Source organism: Neophocaena asiaeorientalis, unplaced genomic scaffold (genome assembly GCF_003031525.2).
Source record: "Neophocaena asiaeorientalis asiaeorientalis breed wild unplaced genomic scaffold, Neophocaena_asiaeorientalis_V1.1 scaffold96, whole genome shotgun sequence".
NCBI lineage: Eukaryota > Metazoa > Chordata > Mammalia > Artiodactyla > Phocoenidae > Neophocaena > Neophocaena asiaeorientalis.
In genome coordinates, this window is record NW_020175831.1 from 512,374 (window position 1) to 523,134 (window position 10,761).

Genomic DNA, 10,761 nt, shown 5'->3' on the forward strand with positions numbered 1-10,761 from the left:
TTCTGATAAGCCCCACGGGGTGCTCACTGGGGGTGTTTGGTGAAGGCATGCTGATTCCCCTGGTGATGCACTGTGCTCTCACTCCACCAGGCATTTGTGCTGTCATCTCTGTCTCAAATGACCCTGCCTGGCCAATTTCTACTTGTCCTTCAAGTGTCTAATCAAGCATCACTTCCTGATTTTCAGGAAGCCCCCTGGCCATCCAGACTGGGCTAGGGACAGGGTTCTTTCCTAATCAGCTGGTATAGCCATTTATGGAGCCAATCGTTCATGGCTGGAGTTCTGATTGGTCAGTTGCATATCTTGAATCACTATGGTTGGACCTCCTTCTCTGAGTTCTACTGTATCCCATATATATCCCTATTATACCCTGTATCACATTGTTCTATATTCATCTATTTATCTTGCTCTCCTAGTAGATGGTGAGCAACTTGAAAACCAGGACTGTCTTTTAACTCTATTCCTAATGTTGGGAACAAACTAGGCCTCTGATAAATCTTTGGAGAATGACCTAACCCCTCCACTCAGGATCTCTTAAGCTCTGCCATGGGTCCCCGCTGTCCTAAGGGTTCACATCTATTAGAGCACCACTGCTATTTGTTTATGTCTCATTTCCCCTATGACATTGTAAAGTTCCTGGGCTAACCAACTGTGTCTTCATTCACTTTTGTTATCTGGTGCCTAGTCCACCACCTGGCATACAGAGTAGGTGCTAAATAAGTGTAGAAAAATATTTTAAACTCTAATCTAAAAGTTTCAAAATGGCAGTGTATTATATATCTTTTTTTGGGGGGGTAGGAGTTTATTAATTAATTTATTTATTTTTGCTGTGTTGGGCTTCGTTTCTGTGCGAGGGCTTTCTCTAGTTGTGGCAAGCGGTGGCCACTCTTCATCGCGGTGCGCGGGCCTCTCACTATCGCGGCATCTCTTGTTGCGGAGCACAGGCTCCAGACACGCAGGCTCAGTAATACCTTTTTTTTTAATCTACTGAAGTGCCTGGCTAGTTTCATAAAAACTGAACCATGTGATTTTTGTCAACACTTGGTCTGGATATTCCTTAGATGTCCTCAGATACCAGACTGTTAAGTAGCATGACTAGACTTTTGTTACTCTTGATATTAGGATGAGAACAAACTCTGAGACAGTGAGCACAATCTGGGCATTCTGTGCATCGCATCGTCTTAAATTACGTCCTGAAGCGTGTCTTTATTAGGCATCCGGCAGACGGGGCCCAAGCCTCTGGAAGTGAATGGGCTAGAGTTTGTGTCCAAAACTGAAGGTAGGGTTGGCATCAAGTCCACACAGGTAGAGGGAGAGCAAGAACTGGATTGCATGTAGAGAATCCAGAGAGCGAAGAAGCTAGAGAGACCCCCGAAAGGAGGTACTGGAAAGACCTCAGAGGCAATGGGATGCAGCAAGGACCTCGTTGCTGCAAACCTACAGTTGGGTCTGTGGGTGGAGAGGGATTATTTGGGGCAATGGGTGAGCTCTGAAAGAGGCGGAGAAGTTGGATTCTTGGTTTATGCAGTGACGAGCTTGAGGGCCACCACAAACACACCATGTGTGTCAGAGGACACAATGTAGACAGAACACCCTGGATGAGTGTACCCTGAATTGGTCTTAGCCAGTTGGCCTTTGGGGCGTGATGTGGTGGAGGAAAGATGGGGTTTTTGCTCTCCTCTGTGTTCTGAGCAGCCCAGACTCGGACAGCAAAAGATCTTCCTCATCCTAGAATGAGGCCAAATCAGCTTAAATAAATATGATTAATAATATGTCAGAAGAGGGCTTCCCTGGTGGCACAGTGGTTGAGAGTCCGCCTGCCAATGTAGGGGACACGGGTTCGTGCCCCGGTCCGGGAAGATCCCACGTGCCATGGAGCGGCTGGGCCCGTGGGCCATGGCCGCTGAGCCTGCGTGTCCGGAGCCTGTGCTCCACAACGGGAGAGGCCACAGCAGTGAGAGGCCCGCCTACCGCAAAAAAAAAAAAAAAAATGTCAGAAGAGTCCAGATAAAGGAGCTCAGACCCAACCCTGGTTACCCAGGCCATGATTCACACTGGCTCAGTGGCTGTGGGCTCACAGCCTGTGCTGGATAAATGAGGGGAGACAGGGATGAAACTCCAGGGAAGAGAAAATGGTAAAACTCGCTTCTACGTTTTTATAATACCAGTCAGGTGGGGCAGGATTAGGTATGGAGAAAACAGACTCGATCCACTTTCCTCTTGGGAAGGAGACACTTTCTTTCCTAGCCAGCTTACGTCAGAGTAGAAGATGAGGATTTGATAAAACAATGTCTTTATTTCCTATGTATATTTCTTTGTTCCAAAAAGAGCTCTAATGTGTTTTCATGTTGGGTTCAAAGAAAAGATTGTCCTGGAAAATCACAGCTCCTTTGGAAGGACATCTGGGATGTGAAAGCCCTTCTGCTAAATCTTCACCCTGTTAAACCGAGAACTGAATGCTCTGGCTCAGGTGGTTTTTAATTAAAGCAATTTATATTCAAAGAATGTGCACACATGCAGGCTCACACAAAATCAATGAAGTCAAGAGAGGAAACAGAAAAAAACTGATGTAACCTAGAAGTCCTTACGAGGAAGGGCAAAAGAAACTTTTTTGGATTTAATTTCTGTTTAAAGTATTTGCACACATTGCCTTATTTCAGCCAAAATCCTAAATGTGTTGCACACATTTACCGTTCTCCCCCTTCCTTGCTGCCCCCCCCCCTTACAAAAGGAGGTTGAGTTTCATCCTAGATTGGGCATGGCTTCTTATTTTTCTTACATTTAAACAAGTACACAGTTTGAGTGATGAATAGAGCACGTGGAATAGTTTGCTGCCGCTCTCCTTCCATCAGCTCGATGGGAGTGAGGTATTAATGAGAATGCCCACTTAAACGAGCTGCAGAGTTTTGTCATTTCCATGAGGTTTGCTGGCATTTGAATATAACCCCACATTCTTTTATGAAATACATAAATGTAATCAAATAGTTGCTTTGGTTTTCTTCTGGAGGCAGAAGGAGAAAAATGTCAAACTCTCATTGTTCACTGTTTCTAACAGACCTCTTTTGTATAAATGCTATGACTTTCCAGCACAAAGTTCCAAACTGCAGATAATAGCTTAAAAGGCTATCTGAACCCATTCTGTTATGTAGATGAAAGGAAGTCTTTACAATTAATCTATGGCATCTCTGAATAAAAAAGAAGGGCACTCATCCAACTCATTTCCTTGGGCCAGGGCAGTGAGCAAGCAGAATGAAAATGCCAAATTCTGCTGCTCGAAACCAGAGTTTGACATGGCACATGGGCAGCCGATTAGCAACCAGATTTTTGCTTTGGACCTGTCACTGTTTGGAAATCTGAAACGGTGTGTTATCATTCAATGTTATCACTAAATTAAAAGTTAATGTAAGGCATCTGAGTAAGTAAATTGTAGCATAAATATTTTAGAACCTGTTACATTGCTGTTTTATAATAAAATATTTTGCGAGATGTACGTATTTAAAAGGAGATGAAATGATCCTAATTTAAAAATTAGAAAACTGTTTTAGGAGTTCCCTGGTGGTCCAGTGGTTAGGACTTGGCACTTTCACTGCTGTGGCCCAGGTTCAATCCCTGGTTGGGGAACTAAGATCCCACAAGCTGCCCTGCACGGCCCCCCAAAAAAACAAAACAAGACTGTCTAAACCAAGGGAAGCAAGTGAAAAACTATGTTTGTCAAATTGGAATGGACATACTGGGAAATAAGCATGATACGTCATCCTAGAGAATCGATTTTATTAATAAAATTGTTTATCCAAACTTGTTTATATTACAACAAATACCATATTAAGGAACCAAATGCAAGTCATGGCAAAATAAGAGATTTAAAGAAATTGAGTTAATTACATCAGTTAAAATGGCATCTGCCATGTGGGGAATTCAGGTGAAAAGACTTGGGATTACTCAGTTATCAGAACTAATAAGCATTTAGGGGGATCAGTTACAGAATAATTATGCAGATCAGTACTGTTCTATATGCAAGCAATTAATGGAAAATGTAATAAAAATTGAGATCCCATTCACAAGACATACATACACACAAAACATAAAATACATGGGAATAGAAATGTGCTAGACTTATATTTAGAAAAAAACAGTTTCTTTTTGACATGGAAAGGAGGATTTGAATACATGGAGAAACATTTTCTATATTTCTACCACTGAAGACACAATATTAATAAGTCAGTCTCCTCAATTAAGCCGATTATTAACACATTCCTAATGAAAAATGCCAATGGGATTTTAGGGAGAACTCGACAAAAATGTTCTAACGTTCACCTGAAAAAAAAACAACACGTAGGAGTATCTAGGAAAACCCTGAAAAAATAGAATAATGATGTAGGACTTGCCCACGTTTAAAAATATATCACAAACTTCTTTTGATTAGAACAGTATGGTGCTATCATAGGAATAGGCGAATAGGATAGGATTAAATAACATATTTTGTCATTCTACTAATAGGGTAGACGCACTCAGAGGTGAACACGTACCGTTAGAGTTTTTCTCCCCAAAGAGGTGTCTACTGATTTCCAGGCAAACAGATTTCTACTGGGCATTTCTTAGGTTTATCCACTATGCCGTGAAGCCTGAAGGTAAAAATACTACCATATTACTCATTGTCATTCCCGCACAGTGCCTGTTAATAGTAGCTATTCAATGTTCGATGAATCAATGAGTGACTGTATGAATTACTGTGCATTGAAATGAATTAACGTGCATTTGAATAGCATTAGGAAGATCCACCAGCTTTATTTAAATCTCCGCTTGAAAGTTACCGACAAAACTCCTTTATCATAGCTAACATTAGAATGAGATTTTCTATTTAATATACAAAACCCAGCTAATTCCTTAATTCAGTGTTTTTCAAAGTAACGTACAGATGGCTTTTTATGGAAAAAGTTCTTAGTAGCCCAAGTGATGACTCAAATTACTATTACTTTTAAGTAACATTACTTAAATATAGACACACACAAAACTAGGTATATACTTCTTAGGTTTATGACCCTTAAACAGACATAGCACCAAAAGACATTTATCAATTAGACATCCATATTTATAAAATAAGTAAAATTTAAATGAGCAACAGATGGTATGTCATGGAAACAAAATTGCTGATGTTGGGTTTAATAACATATGTGTTTAGTTGTTTTACATTTCACTAGTCGGCTTGATTCTTTCCATCTTGAATATGATGGATCATTATTTGACGCTTCATTGTGGTCACTGCTGTTATTTTTAGCTATTACGGTTGGGTTTCTATCCATTGATCCATTATATTGGCTGTCCAATCAATTTAGTACTTTGCCTTGTATACAATGTGTGTACAGTGTTGTATAATATATGACACTGAGGGTTTAGCGCAGGGTCTCTTGGAGACACAAATGCAGATGCTGAATTCTGGACAGCGTTTGGTTACAAGGTGGTCATCCCAATGGTTCAGAACACTCATATTACTTTTCTTAGATCATAGTCTTAAGGAAAACCCCAAATCAAAAAATTCTTTCAGAACTTGTGAATCTCAGTTTGAGAAACATTACCTGAGCTTATTTCGAGTTGTAAGTGATTTAAAAAAAAATAGTCCAGGAAAACAGAAGGCATTGGGAAACCTTTTGTGATTGTCGTAATGAGATTTTGTGACCGTTGATCGATATTTTCAACACCTATCTCGGGCTTGAACCAACTGATTCTCCTTTGGAGACAGGCACTGAGAACCGTATTCTGCAGATGAGGAAACCAAGGCAGCGAACAGCACTCCAGGGGCACAGAGAACGTTGTGGTGAAATTTAGAGGTCAGAGTTGTGCCCAATTGAGAGGAAAGGTGAAGGGTAACCACAAATCGCTCAGCCTTTGGAGGGCTTTGACAATCATTTAGGCTGTACCTGTCTCCTTCTACCTAGGCAGGACTCATTGGTATCTTGCACCACAATGCACAGAGCCTCACTGAGCACTTGTGCTAAATACACACTCCCTGTGCCTCACCCCCTGTGTCCTATTCAGCTACAAGGGACTGAGTAAAAGCTAATCGCTTATCTGAGACCGTGAGAGCTGGCAGTCAGCTTGCAAGGTGTTACGGCTTCTACTTATAGGTCTTGTGCTTACCATGGGAGCTACTATTCCTTCCCAAGTATGGGTGTTCCTTCTTCTTGAACAGCTGCCAGGAGCTCAGCAGCTTGGGAGCCCTTCAGATAAATAGCACCTGAGGTTACGTTATCTCAGTTGCAGCGTGTATGGGCACAACCCTCAGGTATTTGGGCGCGGACTTGCCTTAGTCATAGTGAGACTGGAGAGAATGTTCTTTCAAATCAGACCAAGTTATAAACCCCTCCCCAAATATCAGGGGAACATCACCCTAGCCATAGTTACTCTTATAACCAAAAGAAATCACTGAAGAACATAGAACACCGGAGAGATTGTGTCAAGTAGATTCCTAATGAGTGATAAATAAGACACCATGTAGTATAAAACAGAGCTTTCCTACACTTGAAACCTTTCTGTGACTTTATTTCTGCCTCGTTCTCCCCTCTAAACTGACTACCTTGCTCTGTCTTCTCACTTAAAGCTTCTGCTCCCTTTTAGCTTTGGCTTGCCCATGACATGGCCACAATGGCCTCTTCTTTCCTTTCCTACATCACAACTTTTCACCCTAAGTTACTGTTGCCAACTGGTTCGCTGTTTTCCAAAGCAAATTCCCAAGAGTGGGGATCTGATAGGCCCAGCTCATCTTTTCATTCCAGCCTGAGGACTGACTGTGACCCAAGGGTGATCCGACACCCCTGGGTCAGGTGTTCACCCATGTGCAATCATCTGTGCTGGGCATGGGAGGTGGTCATTCAAAGAACACGCAGAGGGCACTTCCCTGGTGGTGCAGTGGTTAAGAATCCACCTGCCAGTGCAGAGGACACGGGTTCAATCCCTGGTCTGGGAAGATCCCACATGCCATGGAGCAACTAAGCCCGTGTGCCACAACTACTGAGCCCACGCCCTAGAGACCTTGAGCCACAACTACTGAATCCTGTGCACCCTAGAGCCTGTGTGCTGCAACTACTGAGCCCGCATGCCACAACTACTGAAGCCTGTGTGCCTAGAGTCCATGCTCTACAACAAGAGAAGCCACCACAATGAGAAGCCCACGCACTGCAATGAAGAGTAGCCCTTGCTCACCGCAACTAGAGGAAGCCCGCGCACAGCAACGAAGACCCAACACAGCCAAAAATATAAATAAAAAAATTAAAAAGCGAACCAAAAAAAAAAAAACCAGCAGAAAAACTAAGAGCACGCAGCGGGGAGTGGTTGATTTGGCACTGTGATTAAAAAACATCTTGGCAGGCTTCCCTGGTGGCGCAGTGGTTGAGAGTCCACCTTCTGATGCAGGGGACACGGGTTCGTACCCCGGTCCGGGAGGATCCCGCATGCCGCGGAGCGGCTGGGCCCGTAGGCCGTGGCCGCGGGGCCTGCGTGTCCGGAGCCTGTGCTCCGCAACGGGAGAGGCCACAACAGTGAGAGGCCCGCGTACCGAAAAACAAAACAAAACAAAACAAAAAAAACATCTTGGCACGTCTGGCACATCTAAATGGAGTGGGTTTTTTTGTTTTGTTTAGGATGTTTTTTTAACATCTTTATTGGAGTATAATTGCTTTACAATGTTGTGTTAGTTTCTGCTGTATAACAAAGTGAATCAGCTATATGTATACATATATCCCCATATCCCCGCCCTCTTGCAGGTCCCTCCCACCCTCCCTATCCCACCCCTCTATGTGGTCACAAAGCACTGAGCTGATCTCCCTGTGCTATGCGGCTTCTTCCCACTAGCTAGCTATTTTACATTTCGTAGTGTATATATGTCTATGCCACTCTCTCTCTTCATCCCAGCTTACCCTTCCCCCTCCCCGTGTCCTCAAGTCCATTCTCTATGTCTGCGTCTTTATTCCTGTCCTGCCCTAGGTTCTTCAGAACGTTTTTTTTTTTTTAGAATCCATATATATGTTAGCATACGGTATTTGTTTTTCTCTTTCTGACTTACTTCACTCTGTATGACAGACTCTAGGTCCATCCACCTCACTACAAATAACTCTAAATTGAGTAGTTTTTACAGAACTATATTCCCCATTTGCTGTTAGTTTGAATTTCTATTGCCTTTCATGGTATTAACAATTTCACTAAAGTCATTATCATGTAAAAATTGAGGGCATGTATTCTAACTCGTTTTTCTACCTAATAAATACTGATATTGAATGAGATAGAGTCTAAGAATGAACCCCATGAGACTCTCCTCAGAACATCACAGGTGGACACTGTTCCATTGAACACTACTACCTTCTGAGTTTAATCCGTAAGCCCCAACTCTAACTCGGACCAAAATAAAACCAGAAGATAACACTTTTTCCTGATTGATAAAGAGTCACATAATTAATTGGTTGGGTGTGTGGGTCGTGCATACAGGCTTTGGAGCCGGTCCACCTGGAATCAAAATCTGGCTCCACTTCGGATTTATGTAACTTGGGGGACTTATGTGACCCTGCTTTCCTGACTTCCCTTATGTATAAAATGGGATTACTAAGAATATTAATGATATGGGTTATTGCAAAGATTAAATGAATGAGTCAATGAAAATGCGTGCTGGGAACAGTACCTACTACAGAGCAAATAACCCATAAATGTTAGTTATAATTAGTTCCATAAATTTTGTTGAATTTTAATTGTATAGCTTAAGCTAGTTTCAGGTGGGAGCCTATGCATTTTACAACCACAATGGTCTTAATCAAGAAAATGCGGGGGAGAGTGGGAGGGAGGGAGACGCAAGAGGGAAGACATATGGGATCATATGTATATGTATAGCTGATTCACTTTGTTATAAAGCAGAAACTAACACACCAATGTAAAGCAATTATACCCCAATAAAGATGTTTAAAAAACAATGGTCTTAATCAAGAAAATGCGGTTGGACTTCTTGTCACTTTCTACCAGTTTATGTGGCCATAATTTTATTATAGAAAGAAATCAGAGTGGTTTGTTATGCAGAGCTTTTTACAGAATCATGCTGGTGAATTTCTGTCATATTATTTCATGAATTTTCTGTTATGAATACTATCAAATGCCTGGGATCAAATTGAGAGCAATTGCATGATTTTTGTCGTCTTCCAGAATAGTAGATATTTAATTTATACCAATTAAAGTCTCATTAATTTAGTATAAAATATTTTACAAAGCTAATTCTTTGAATCTTGTAGTGACATTGTTCTTTGCATTTTTCTCCCTGTATTGCTTTTGGTTATAGTGACTTGAAGCTGAGAATATGTTGGTGTGAGAGAGTCTACGCTGAAATAGACACGAGTCACTCTCAAATCCAAGTTCATGAACTGTGAAAAGCCTAATAAGCAAAGAAATGTGGTATTGCTCATGTTAATCTTGAGCTAAGCTGAAAAAGTTCTGCTTCAAGCTTCTGTCACACCAAATACACTCGTCTTGCTAAGTATATGTATCAGGTTCACTGCCTCTAAACAGGCAGCCTCTCCTAAACTAGTGGTAAACATTTTGATTAGTGAGAAGTGTTTTCACATCTGCTTATTTCAAGCATAAGTGCTTTTCTCCTTCTCACAGAAAAATTGAGATAAGCAAATATCATCATCCCCCATTCAGTTCCACTCGCAGTTTCAGCTAGTATGTAAATACGAGTCTTGGAGGACCAGAAAATGCCTTAAATTAACACAGTACTTAAACTGCATTGCCCAATGCTAGGGAGTGATGGGAAATTGGCATTCCTGATGGAGCTGTGGTGAATATTCATTTTTCCATCTGGAAACTTAAGCACATGCGATTTAGCAGATTGAAAACTGGTGTGACTTCAGTGCTGTAACTACATAAACTTCACAATCTTGAGAGTGTCATGCACATTAAAAAAATAAATGTGTTGCTGTGAAAGTATACAGATGAGATATAGAACTGAATTGGTTGCTGAAACGAATTAAGTCCACTTTTCAGAGGTAACCTGGGGCGCCGCCATGTTAAGAAAACTCTTGGGTGGGGATTCAGGACCCCACTTTGACCACTGTTATGAGGGGTCAGAAGAACTTGGAGACATTCTTCGCCCATTTTTCCACAGGATTCCAATTTCAACAAGAATTGCCAGGATCTTCTTAGAAATACAGAATATTGAGGAAATGGAAAGAAACTGAGTAACTCAAAGACATATCTTATGCCATAAATAAAACCTGTCGTTAGAGCTTGGATTGAAACCCTCCCGAGGACTGACAGCTTGTTCCTCTGTTAGAACCACTCTCCTGAAATTAATGGGCTTGGCTTTGTATCTCCAACTGTTCTGCACAAATGAACCACACTGGGAATCAGTTGGAGTCACTGAAGCTTAACACAAGTCCAGCTATTGTTTACATGGCTCCCATGAAACCCCTATGCCAAACTGATTAGATTTACCGTTCATTCGATAAGCTTGTCTGCTCATGGCACATAAGGCGGTGAACCTTTTCGCAAAATGAAACTAGAGTTGGAGAGAGAAAAAACAAAGCCTTTAATGAAGAGGGAGGCTGAGAGACTTTGGTGGGGGATCGTCTAAGTTTCTAGGAAGCCTCCGTTGTGCTGAGGTTCTCCTGCTCAGCGTTGGCACGATACTCTGGGATTTGTCCTCCTGATTAACAGAAAGTCTTTAGTGCCATCTTCAAATTCGTTGTGATGATGGATACGTGTAATGCTAATGGGAACTAGGGACTATAA

General features: G+C 41.7%; 1 non-coding gene across 1 annotated transcript; it reads left to right on the forward strand.

The window, feature by feature from the left end:
* The first annotated feature begins 3,549 nt into the window (after window positions 1–3,549).
* On the forward strand, window positions 3,550–3,621 carry TRNAE-UUC (transfer RNA glutamic acid (anticodon UUC)). The gene has a single exon. It is a non-coding gene; the product is annotated as a tRNA-Glu (tRNA).
* Window positions 3,622–10,761: the final 7,140 nt, after the last annotated feature.